Raw genomic sequence first — 12,786 nt, 5'->3', positions numbered from 1 at the left:
TAAAATTCCCAATCTTAGTTACTTTAGGAAAAGTGAATTGATGCAATCCCATGAAATTACACTTTGCACCTTGCTAAGAAGTTAGTGGAGCGTGTGTGGTTTACTGACACACTAATTGGTTCTAAGCGAAGGTGGAAAAGGGTGATTCATTCTTTATAATAGTTCAATGGAGCGTGTGTGGTTTGCCGGCACATCGAATAGGTGATCGTTACAATGAAGGCACCACGTTAATTTGCATGGTAATTCACACCCGCTTTGTGATCCTCGGTATCCCAATCACAAACAAGAGGGGCATATCGAGATTTAAACATGCCATTGAAAAGTTTCAATGAATCTCATCCGAACCTAGGAATTCTCAATACATTTAGGACTTAAGTTATGTTTTCCATGGTGGAGAATTAGTGAATCGTCATTCACTTACCTTCAAATTGTTTGCATATTAGATTACGGCATCCCTTTTCTAATGTGTAAATATTGTTGTTGGATCCTAGCCCTAATTCTTCATATTGGGTGATAATTAGGGATTCATATTCTAATCTATCTTAGTCCTTTCTATTTGTAGATGTCGAATGCTAACAATGCTGCTGCGAGTTCTTTCACTTTGATGAGCCTTTTTCAAAAGGTCACCTTTGATGGAACGAACTTTATCGAATGGATAAGATACATTCGCACGATTGCTCGCTATGAGGATAAGGAGTATGTCCTCGATGAGAAGCTCGAGAAAATCAACCCCGAAATCGCTACTCCCGCCGAAATCACCGCTTTCGAAACTCACGAGCGTGATGCAACGAAAGTGCATTGCATCATGATCGCGACTATGAACTCCGAATTCCAAAAGTCCTACGAGGACGTGTATCCGTACGAAATGCATCAAGACCTATTGGAGCGATACCATCAAAACGCGAGACAAGAGCGTTATGAGATTTTCACGAACATGATTTCCGCTAAGATGGGTCATGGAGAATCTCTTAGCGTGCACTTGCAAAAGATGCAAAGGTATGTCGACCGCCTTCGCAAGTTAAATGTTGACTTTGGGGAAGACTTGGCGATCGACATGGTGCTTCACTCTTTGCCTCTGAGCTACAATCAATTTAGGATGACCTATCACATGAACAAAGAAGGGGTCACCCTAAGCAAACTCCAAGGTCTCTTGAGGGTCGCTGAGAGCAACTTCAAGGACAAGTCTGTTGCACCAACTCCCAATCCACCCGCTGCTCCTGTCTTGGCAGTTGGACAAGGAAAAGGAATGAAGAGGAAGGCTTCTTCAAAGAACCATCGCAAGGTGAAAGCCCGAGATGGTGCCTCTTCTAGTGGGACCAAAGTTGATCCCGCTAAGCCCTGCTCTAACCCGAAGGAGGCAGAGTGCCACCACTGCCACAAGATAGGACATTGGAAGAGAAGCTGCCCGGAGTACCTGCAAGCCATCAAGGAAGGAAAGATCAAGCCATCCTTCCCAGGTATATATACAATTAAATCTAATGATTCCCACAATACTTCTTGGGTTCTTGATACCGGTTGTGGTTATCACATTTGTTCTAATGTGCAGGGACTAAGAAGAAGTAGAGACGTGGAGCGTGGAAGAATAAATCTAATCATGGGGAACAGAAGATCATCGCCTGTGACCAAGATTGTAGTGTATTCTTAAGTGCTTAGGAATAGTTTATCTTTAGATTTGAACAATTGTTGCTATTCGCCAGAAATGGCTAGAAACATCATTTCTTTTCATGGTTTGTTTAGACAAGGTTTTAGATTTTCTTTTAATAATGAGAATGGTTCTATTTTAGCTTATCTAAATGGTGTCTTTTACTTTGAAGCTATACCATGTAATGGAATTTATGAAACTGTTATGATTGTTGATAACTTAGGAAATGATGTTTTGTACTTGTATTCTTCCAATAGTATGGATAAGGCATCCTTATGGAATTGTCGTCTTGGACATGTCATCAAGAAATGTATAGCCCAACTCCAAAAGGATGGAGTGTTGGCGTCATTCGACCTTAGGGAAGATGACACATGCGAGTCTTGTTTACTTGGAAAGGTGACTAAGTCACCCTTCACTGGTACGTGCGAAAGGGGTGAGGGTCTATTGGACCTCATACATACCGATGTGTGTGGACTGTTTAGATCTACCACGAAGGATAGTAACCGCTTCTACGTGACTTTTACCGATGACTATAGTAGATATGGGTATATCTACTTAATCAAGCAAAAGTCAGAAACTTTTGAAAAGTTCAAAGAGTTCAAGAATGAAGTGGAGAATCAATTGGGCAGGAAGATCAAGATTCTTCGATCCGATCGAGGAGGAGAGTACCTAAGTCTTGAATTCCACGATTATCTCAAGGAGTGTGGAATAGTTTCACAATTGATGCCACCTAGGACACCACAATTGAATGGTGTGGTAGAAAGGCGTAATCGGACCTTGTTGGACATGGTTCGCTCTACGAAGAGTCGTGCTTCGCTATCTATCTCTTTTTGGGGGTATGCCTTAGAGACTGCCGCCCATATCCTTAACCGAGTCCCTACTAAGAAGGTTGCCAAAACACCTCACGAGATGTGGACGGGGAAAGCTCCTTCGTTAGCACATATCAAGGTTTGGGGTTGCGAGGCTTTTGTAAGACGAGATACTCACAACAAGCTCAAACCTCGTAGTGAGCGATGTATTTTCATCCGCTACCCGCAAAAATCCTTTGGATATCTCTTCTATAGACCGAAGGACAATGTTGTCTTTGTTGCGAGGAGAGGAGTTTTTCGAGAGCGAGAACTCATAGGCCAAGGAGATGTGGGAGGCCAATCGATCTTGAAGAGATTCAAGAGTCGATAGATGAAGGAACCTCAACCGCTGGCGCTCAACCCGAGGAGGAAACTCCGGTTGAACCAATTGACATATCATTACCTCTTAGACGTTCCGAAAGAGTTAGGTTTCAACCCCAGTTATATGGTTTTCATATTACTACCGAAGGGGACACGTATATTAGTGATAGTACACTAATAAACCTTGATGAACCTAATAGCTATAAGGAAGCTATGGCAGGTCCGTAGTCTGCAAAATGGAAAGAGGCAATGGATAGCGAGATCCAATCCATGTATGATAACCAAGTTTGGAATTTGGTTGATAATGTGTCTGGACGTAAGACCGTTGGGTCCAAATGGATCTTCAAGAAGAAGACCGACATGGATGGGAAAAGTACACATGTTTAAAGCGCGACTAGTTCCGAAGGGCTTTACTCAAACTCCCGGAGTTGACTATGAAGAGACCTTCTCACCAGTTGCGAAGATAAAATCTGTTAGAGTGATGCTAGCTATTGCCGCATTTCATGATTATGAGATTTGGCAAATGGATGTCAAGACCGCTTTCCTTAACGGAAAGTTGGCTGAGGATGTTTACATGGCTCAGCCAGAGGGGTTTGTGGATCCGAAGCATCCGAATAGAGTGTGTAAGCTTGAGAAGTCCATTTATGGACTAAAGCAAGCATCTCGCAGATGGAATCTTTGCTTCGATGAGAAAGTCAAAGAGTTTGGATTTGTACGAAGCGAAGAAGAGTCATGTGTATATGTCAAAGCCAGTGGGAGTGTAGTAAGCTTTCTCATTCTATATGTCGATGACATATTACTCATTGGAAACGACGTCCCGACTCTGCAGGAGGTTAAGTCCTCGCTCGGGAAGTGTTTCGCTATGAAGGACCTCGGAGAGGCTTCCTACATTTTGGGAATAAGGATAGTAAGAGAAAGAAGTAAGAGACTAAGAGGACTTAGTCAGAACACTTACTTAGAGAAGGTACTAAAACGTTTTAGTATGGAAAACTCGAAAAAGGTAGAATTACCGATACAAAGCAATGCCAAGTTGAGTAAGACTCAAAGTCCGAGTATCGAAGCCGAGATAGCTGAAATGAGCCGAGTTCCATATGCTTCCGCAGTTGGCTCAATCATGTACGCTATGACTTGTACTCGCCCTGATGTAGCCTTTGCTTTGAGCATGGTTAGTAGATATCAAGGGAATCCAGGCAAAGCCCATTGGGTTGCGGTGAAGAATATCCTTAAGTACCTTCGGAGGACGAAGGAATGGTTCTTAGTCCTTGGAGGGAGTGATGACTTGAAGGTGCGAGGGTATAGTGACGCCATTTTTCAGACCGACAGGGACAACTACCGTTCGCAGTCGGGCTGGGTCTTTACCCTGAATGGAGGAGCAGTAACTTGGAAGAGTTCCAAGAAGGAAACCGTAGCTGATTCAACGTGCGAATCAGAGTACATCGCAGCGAGCAAAGCGTTGAAGGAGGAAATATGGCTAAAGAACTTCATTGGAGATCTTGGAGTTGTACCTGCCATAAAGGAGCTCATGGAGATTTTCTGTGATAATGAAGGAGTGGTTGCCTTGACCAAGGAACCGAGAGATCATGGTAGATCATGACATATCGATAGAAAATATCACTTCATTAGACATCGTGTAGAAGAAGGACAAATCATAGTAAAGAGAATATCATCGGAAGATAACCCAGCAGATCCGCTTACGAAGGGACTGAGTAGGGTTAAGCATTTGCAGCATGCTAGGAGTATTGGGCTGAAGGATGATATTAGTATAGATTAGATAGTATTAGAAACGTGTAACAAATAAATGTAATTAACATTTGATGATTAAATAAAGGAGTTTTATTTATAAGTAATGTTACTGTATTATGTTAATTGTTTAACTATTGTTTCACTTTGCATGTTTTGACTTCCAGAATAATTGAGTTTATTAAGAATAATCGAATTGTTCAAATAGTCCACAATCGTTCATATGTTGGAAGTAGATATGAATAAAGATTGTCATGAATAGGTATGTAGAGTATCTAAATGGTGTTAGACATAGCAAAAGATTGCTGCAACGTTCATGAGTGCTTATGAACTAGGTTTGAGCATTGGAACAAACCCGCGCTTGCTGGAATCACCTTATGGAATGTGATAGTAATTGGGTGATCGCGAGACAATAATATCATATAGTCTTAAAACCTAGATATATGGTTTGTTATTGGTTAATTGATTGTACATTGATAATGCGAAAACACATTGGTAACTCGATGTTATAAAACGCATTGTTGTGTGTAGTTGGTTAATGAATAAGTAAATGCATATAAGTCGAAGTTTATCTGTAACTTTTATCCTAAGAAGGAAAAAGCGATATCTCGTCCGCTCGATGATTTGATTTGACTTATGTGTCGGGCCCGTTCAGAACTGAATTGATGTGTTCGATTAAGTTCTATGTCAAATAAATCGGAGATCGAGAAACCAAATGCTAGACTAACTATTCCATAGTATTGTCAGCATGATATCTAACAGAGGATTGTACGATCCCTTATCTAAAGGACAAGATTGATTAGATCAGAGTTTGACAGCGTCTTTGAGAGCTATGATTGCAAATCGGAATGTACCTGCGCATATAGTTACTAGACTTATCCAAGTGGGAGACTGTTGGAATAGTGTCTAAGGCTGCAACTAAACTAGTCAAGTATTTGACCTGATTGTGCATGGTCCTTTTGGGTTGCCTTCACCATAGCAACTTGACAGGATGATTTATTAAGAGAGAGTAAATATTATTAGTATATTATGAGGATAATATAAAGAATAATATATAGTTATTTGATTAATATAAGTCATAGATTAATTAGTATTAATTTGGTGACTTAAGGAGATTAATTGAATAAGAGGGTATAAACTGTCAATTGTTTGATAGTTACACTTTAGACTGTAAATCCTTATTGGATAGAGGATGGACGAATTCTAGGGCTTGGGATAGCCTCAAATTCGTCCAAGGGTTATCCAAAGTAAGGATTAGGATCACTTAAAGTCTAAGTTATCCGATTAGGGTTTAAGCTGTAACCCTTAAGGAGTCTACAACTATAAATAGACCCTATGGCTGAGGGAATTCGACACATCTTCAAAAGTAAGGATACTCTGGTTGAATTCCATCCCCTCTCCTCTCTCTCAAATCATCCTCTTTGCTAGTTGGTGTTTGTAAGCCATTAGAGGAGTGACAATTGTGACTCTAGAAGCTCCAACACAACAAGATCAACAAGAAATCCAATGGTATGATTCTAGATCTGTTTCAACATTGTTATTACACCTAAATAGTCATTAGAAGTCTTGGATTCAAAGCATGTTTGATTAGAAATCCTAGATCCAAGCATTAGGGTTTTGCATGCGCACATAGGAAAGTTCTTATGGCTAAAACCCATTAGTAATATGATAGTGTTTGTTTCCATAAAATCCAATATTTTCCATAAAAATGAATTGCAGTCTTAGAAACCCCTAAGATCGAAATGGATAAGTATATCTATACTTTAAATAGTAATATGTAGTTTTAATCTATATAAAACCATTTGAATGTATGTTTCCTTGTAAACTAAATGTATCGATGATTTCCCATGTGAGTTATTATAATTGTGCTAAAACATAGATGGCCTGCTACAACGTTCTTCAGGCGTCAGAATGTTAGACATTTGTCACCCCAAACATGTCGGTCTAGCTATAGCAAGTAGCTTAGGTGCAGGATTTTCATTCTCGTATAGATCTATACAGAAGTATCACACTCTCTTATGGAAGATTATGGTTATAATACAGGACTTTGTAGATACTCTGGTAGGTACGATGAAGACTTTGTCTTACAAAATTGATTCAACGCGTTTACGTTTTGTTATAATGAAAACCTCGGTATGTATATGTTAGGTCCAGTTTTGTGTTGCGTCTTTTGGGCTTGTTAGCTACTCCAAGTTTTGTCTCCGGTATGGGCCTGTCCATCCGTGAGTTTTGTTTAGGGTTTATTATAAATAGATGCTTGCATGCATCCTAGAACGTAACGATTAGATAAGTATTTTCAAGCGTATTCATCGTTCTTATTTTTGTAACCCTAGAATCCTCTACAGTAGAAGTTCTTAGTCGAGCTCTGCTGAGGACTGAGTAATCTAATCATTCGACTCATTCAGATCCACACTTGTGTTTTATCTCACTGTTTTTTACGTTCTTTATTTACCTGTTACAAAGATCTAATCGATCAAAGAATCTTTATAACTCATCAGTATAGTTATCACTTTTTCATGATAATAAAATAATATAAAATAATTATATAAATCTTTATATAATTATTTGTCTTGTTCAAAAATGTTACAATAGTATTAATGTCCCATAAACTATACCTAAATATTTCATTTGTACCTAACTATACCTAAATATTTTATAACTCATCAATTGGTATCAGAGCAGGAGGCTGTGTGATTCATACACATCTCTTATGTGAAAGAAGCAATTAGGGTTATTCCGCATTAACTGATATTTATTGAGTCGTCATTCCATAATTGACGTAACTCAGCATTTATTTGTTTTGCCCTAATATTACATATTACAAGTCTGATCTTTCAAACAGGTTAAACGATCAAGCATGGACGAGTCTCAATCTAATCTTATCAACATCTCAAACAGCATTGGATCAACAACAAAGATTCCTATTTTGTACACCCAGGATTACAAAGTTTGGGCGCATCATTTTGAACACTATGTCATCGGATCTGAAGATAATGGGTATCTTATTTGGGAAGCAATTGTGTCTCGACCATTTGCTCACTCAGGAACATCTAAAATCATTAAAACTCAGAAAGAGTATAATGATCTGTTAAAAGATGTAAAAGACGTTGCTCAAGACTAAAAGGAAAAGTTTCAGTGCAATATTAAAGCATTGAGACTGATCCGATTCGCTCTTCAATCTGATACATTTAGGTTGGTGAGTTCCTGCTGCACCGCTAAAGAAATCTGGGATAGGTTGCGAGAGCTATGTTCCACAGATGAAGATTTGGAGCATTCTATTCAGACCTTGCTTCTGTCTGAGTTTGGTGAATTTAAGCAGAATTCTGATGAAACTGTCACTCAGACGTTCGATCACTTCAATCATCTTCTTAGCAAGATGATTAAACATGATATAGAAAGAAAGCTGATTGAATAGAAGGTCACCTTTTTGAATGGCCTAAGATCTGAATGGAGAGCTATTGTGTCTACAATCAAAGCTCATGAGCAGTTCAAGTCTTATTCGCTGGCAAAGTTGGTGGGAATTTTAAAATCCCAAGAAAATATTGTCATTTAAGAGAAGAATGTGGTCTCAAGTTTGGGGTCCTTGGCCCTCCTGTCTAAAAGCAACAATGTGGTAGAAGATGAAGATCTGAACCTAGAAGACTATGATCTTACTTCTGAAGATTATGCAATGATGGTGTCTAATCCAAAGAGGTTCATAAAGAAAAGGTTCCCTACCAATAAGAACCAAAATTGGTAGGGAAGCTATAGTTCTGAAAAGGTTAGGGAGGAGCCGAAGACAGAAGAACCAAAGAAAGAGGCGAAGGTTGAACGAGATTCTGGCGTCAACTACTACTACTGTGGAGGAAAGAACCATTATGCGAAAGACTGTGTTCTGAAGAAAATGGCAGAGAAAGATGAAGAAAAAGATGAAGAGGTTGTCTTGATGAAAAAGCTGGAAGAGATCAAGAGGAAGAAAGCTTCTACTAACCCTTCTATGAATGCTCTTATTGTACAGGGTTCGGCAGAGGATGAAGAGTTCGGTGACGTGCAGGTATGGTCAACCGACTCAGAGGATGATGAAGTGAGAAAGCCTTCACATGGAAAGGCATATGTTGCAAGAGGTGACGAAAGAAGTGGGAAGTGTTTGATGGTGACTGATGTATCTCACATGAGGGGATACAATACTGATGGTGGAAAAGAGGACACCAAGGAGCGAGAGGACTTATGCTTCACAGAAAAACCTCTCAGTGTGCAGATCAATGAGCTTGATGAATTGATCAAGAAGGTAAAATCTCTTTATATCTCATTCAAAGTCCCACAGAAATCATATGAAAAATAATTAAATAACTTAAATTCAAGAATCTCAAATTTGGATAGTTGTTTAATTCAAACACAGGTCACCAATTCTAACCTAACTGACCAAATAAGTAGGGTGTCATCCAAGAGTGAGGAATGGAGGATGTGGATAGAGCTGAAGGTGTCAGAGCTGATTAAGTCTAAGGACGAAAACATTTATCTACAAAGAGACAATTTAAAACTTTTAAAACAGAGAAATGTTTTTTGTTTGATTGCTAAACGTCTTTATGCTAACATCACTCAACTGCATCTTAATTGTGAAATAGGGCAGAAAATTCATCGCATGATTTTACCCTTTCTTGAGTTTAAGGAGGATGAAATCGACGCTAAAGCATATAACTGTAACAGTGTTGTATCGTCTGATGATGTGAATCCCACTTACATGTATGGTCTGGAAAAAATATAATCTTTCATAAATTCCAAGGACCATAAGGACATGCTGAAAAACCTTTTGGATGAAAACGATAAGCTGAAACTAAGGACCGAAACCATACAAAAATTTGACTCATTGAAAGCCAATTTAAGTTCAGAAAATAAAATTGATGTTGAAAATGCATCTAAACTTAATGAGGATGATGATATGAGTGTAATTTCTGTAGAGGATGAAGTCGACTGTTCTGAGTTTGTCAAGAGTGAACCCGAAAACCACAAAAATATTATTTCTGAAAATTCTGTGGAGTTTGCTAGATTGTCCCAAAATAAGTCCCTGATTCTAGAAGAAAAGGCTGTTGTGTACCAAAAGGTGAGAACAACACCAAATCAACTATATAAGGTCATAGGAGTAACTGAACATCAAACAGCCGAACTCACTGCCTTAGTGAACGAAGATAACGCATATGGTTGTGATGAGTTTTTCTGGTCTGCTCCTATAGATAATGCCGACAAAACTGTTGGTGTGTCAGAGCGGACGTCCTAGAAAACCAAAGGCAGATATGTGCCAGAGCCACTGAACAAGCTAGACAACTTCGACTTGCCAAGCACTAGTGGTACAAAAGAAGTTCCTGTAGAAGAAGTCACTTCCACAAGAGAAACATCATCTGTGAAAAGTGAACTGGCTGACAAGAAGCAGAAGCAAAAGGCTAACATCCACCGACAGCCGAAACAAGTGAAGGATAAAAAGCAGCAAAGGAATCTGAGATACAAAAAGAATCTCTCAAAGCGAAAGCAGTTTTGGCGATCTCAAAATGCTCATTTCTCTTATCATGACAAAAATTCAAAGTCAGAGAAAAGTGCTTTCAGGCCGCAAGAAAGCAATAACAACCGCAAGGACAGGTTTGGTTCAGAGAGCAATAACAATCGAAAGGACAGGTTCGGTTCAGAGGGCAATAACAACCGAAAGGATAGGTTCGGTTCAGAGGGCAATAACAACCGAAAGGACAGGTTCGGTCCCGAAAGTAACAGCTACCGAAGGTCCAGGTTCGGTCCCTCCAATGACCAAAAACAAAAGGGTCATATCGAACCGCAAGTCAGAAGAAATTCCCATTCTAACTCTTCTCATTCTCGATCCTATTCTAAACCTAATTCTGTTCCTGCTCAAAGTTCAAATTCATCAAAGGATTTGAAAGGAAAATCGAAGGTTTCCACAGTCAAGGATGATCGAAAGCAGTCTAAGGCCCAAACGCCAAAACCTGAAACCAAAACGACTGTAACTAATCCTAACAAAATCAAAGTATACACCATTAAGAAGAAAGATGAAACAACTTTAATAAAAAGAACATATCTTGTTGATGTTTCTCTTACTATACATGTTCCTGTGAAAGGCTCACGTGGACCCAAGAAATTTTGGGTTCCTAAATCTGCTTGATTTTTGTAGGTTATCAGTGACAAGCAGTTCGACAAAGAATGGTACATTGACAGTGGCTGCTCACGTCACATGACAGGAAGAAAAGAAGAGCTAAGGGAATTTCGATCTCTTCAGAATGGTAGGAATGTCAAGTTTGGCAATAACTCTTATGGAACGATAAAGGGTTATGGGATGATAACCAATGGAGACTTCACAATAAGAAAGGTTGCGTACGTTGAAGGGCTACAGCATAATCTTATCAGTGTATCTCAATTGGTAGGAGGTACCGGTCTCAAAGTTTCATTTGACAATGAGGGTTCAGAAATCATAGAGAAGAAAACAAAAGGGGTGGTTCTCAAATCAGAACGCAAAGGAGAAATGTTTCCTCTCATTCTCAAACCAATCAAAGGAAATCCAGCTATATGTCTTTTATCCAAAGCACATTCTGATGAAATCTGGTTATGGCACCGAAGGCTCTCACACCTCAACTTCAAAGACATCAACAAGCTTGTCACAGGAGGTCATGTTAGGGGTCTCCCATTGCTCAAGTTTGATCGAGAACATTTGTGTGTTGCGTGTGAAATGGGGAAGCAGAGTCGTCAAAGTCACCCATCCATTATAAACACTAAAGTTGTTGAGCCACTTGAGTTACTTCACATTGACTTATGTGGTCCATCATCAATCGAAAGCATTAACGGTAGCAAGTATATTCTTGTTATTGTTGATGACTTTTCACGTTTTACATGGGTGTTCTTTCTGAAGCACAAATCTGAGGCTACTCTTAAGCTAAAGATGTTTATCCAGCAGGTTGAAGTGCAACTGAGAAAAGTCGTTCGCAACATCAGGAGCGATAATGGATTGGAGCTCAAAAACAAAGAATTTGAAGACTTTTGGCAGAAAAGGAAGCAGTCACAACTTCTCAGCCCCCTACACCCCTCAACAGAACGGAATTGTCGAAAGACGAAACCGATCTTTGTGTGAGGCGGCCCAAACCTTGCTAAGTTTCGCTTCTCTGCCTTTATATTTCTAGGCTGATGTTATTGCTGCAGCATGTTTTACGCAGAACTGGTCCTATCTCAACAAGCATTTCTCTCTTACTCCCTATGAGATCATCAACAACAGGAAGCCGAACGTTGAATTCTTCCATGTATTCGGCTCACGATGCTTCATCTTCAACTCTAAAGAACATCGTAACAAGTTCGACGTTAAAGCTGATGAAGGAATTTTTCTGGGATACTCTCTTACTTCAAAAGCATACCGGGTTTTAAATAAGCGTTCGAGGAAGATTGAAGAAACGTATTATGTGACTTTCGATGACAGCTACGTCAAGAAGCTAAAGGCCACTGAAGAAAGAGTTGGAGAGATTTTCTCTCAAACAGGTCAAGTCACAGCCTCGATTGCTAATTTGTTTGAGCAGTTTGTAGAATTATTCGATGAACCTGAGAAAGCTACTCTCTCGGAAGCGAAGGCAGCAGACAACAAAGTCGACCATCTGAAGCAAATCATCGAAGATGCCGCCAGACGAATGGGTAAAGGAGAACAAGTTCCAAACGAACCTCCTCAGCAAGGCGCTTCAGTTGAGGGTAGAATCCATCTTCTTCAAAACAGCCGAGCTCACAAGCTGAGAGGGGGAACTCTATTCTAGTTGCACCCGAAGATACTGTAGCACCCGAAAGCTCAACACGACCCAAAAGCTCAACAGCACCCGAAAGTCCTGTAGCCGCAGAAAGTCCAGCTACACCGGAAAGCTCATCAATCAAGGGGGAGAATTTTGATATGTTTTACGACGACGATAGTCAATCTGAATTGAAAGAAATGGTAAATGCTTAATTGGATCCATCCTATGATACAAATTACCCTCCTCTTGTTAAATGGACCAGAGATCATCCTGTATCCCAGGTAGTGGGTAATGTCTCTGAAAATGTCCTGACCTGATCTCAACTGAAGGCAAAGCGAACATCTCTATTCTCCAAAGTAGAGTTCTGCATGTATAATTCTTTCGTCTCAAAAGTTGAACCGAAGACAGTAAATACTACTCTTGATCACTCTGACTGGATTCAAGCTATGCAAGATGAACTCAACGAGTTCAAAAGAAACAAGGTGTGGCACCTCAT

Source organism: Lactuca saligna, chromosome 5 (genome assembly GCF_052625555.1).
Source record: "Lactuca saligna cultivar CGN05327 chromosome 5, ASM5262555v1, whole genome shotgun sequence".
NCBI classification, from domain to species: Eukaryota; Viridiplantae; Streptophyta; class Magnoliopsida; order Asterales; family Asteraceae; genus Lactuca; species Lactuca saligna.
Note: the sequence above shows the minus strand (reverse complement) of the source record.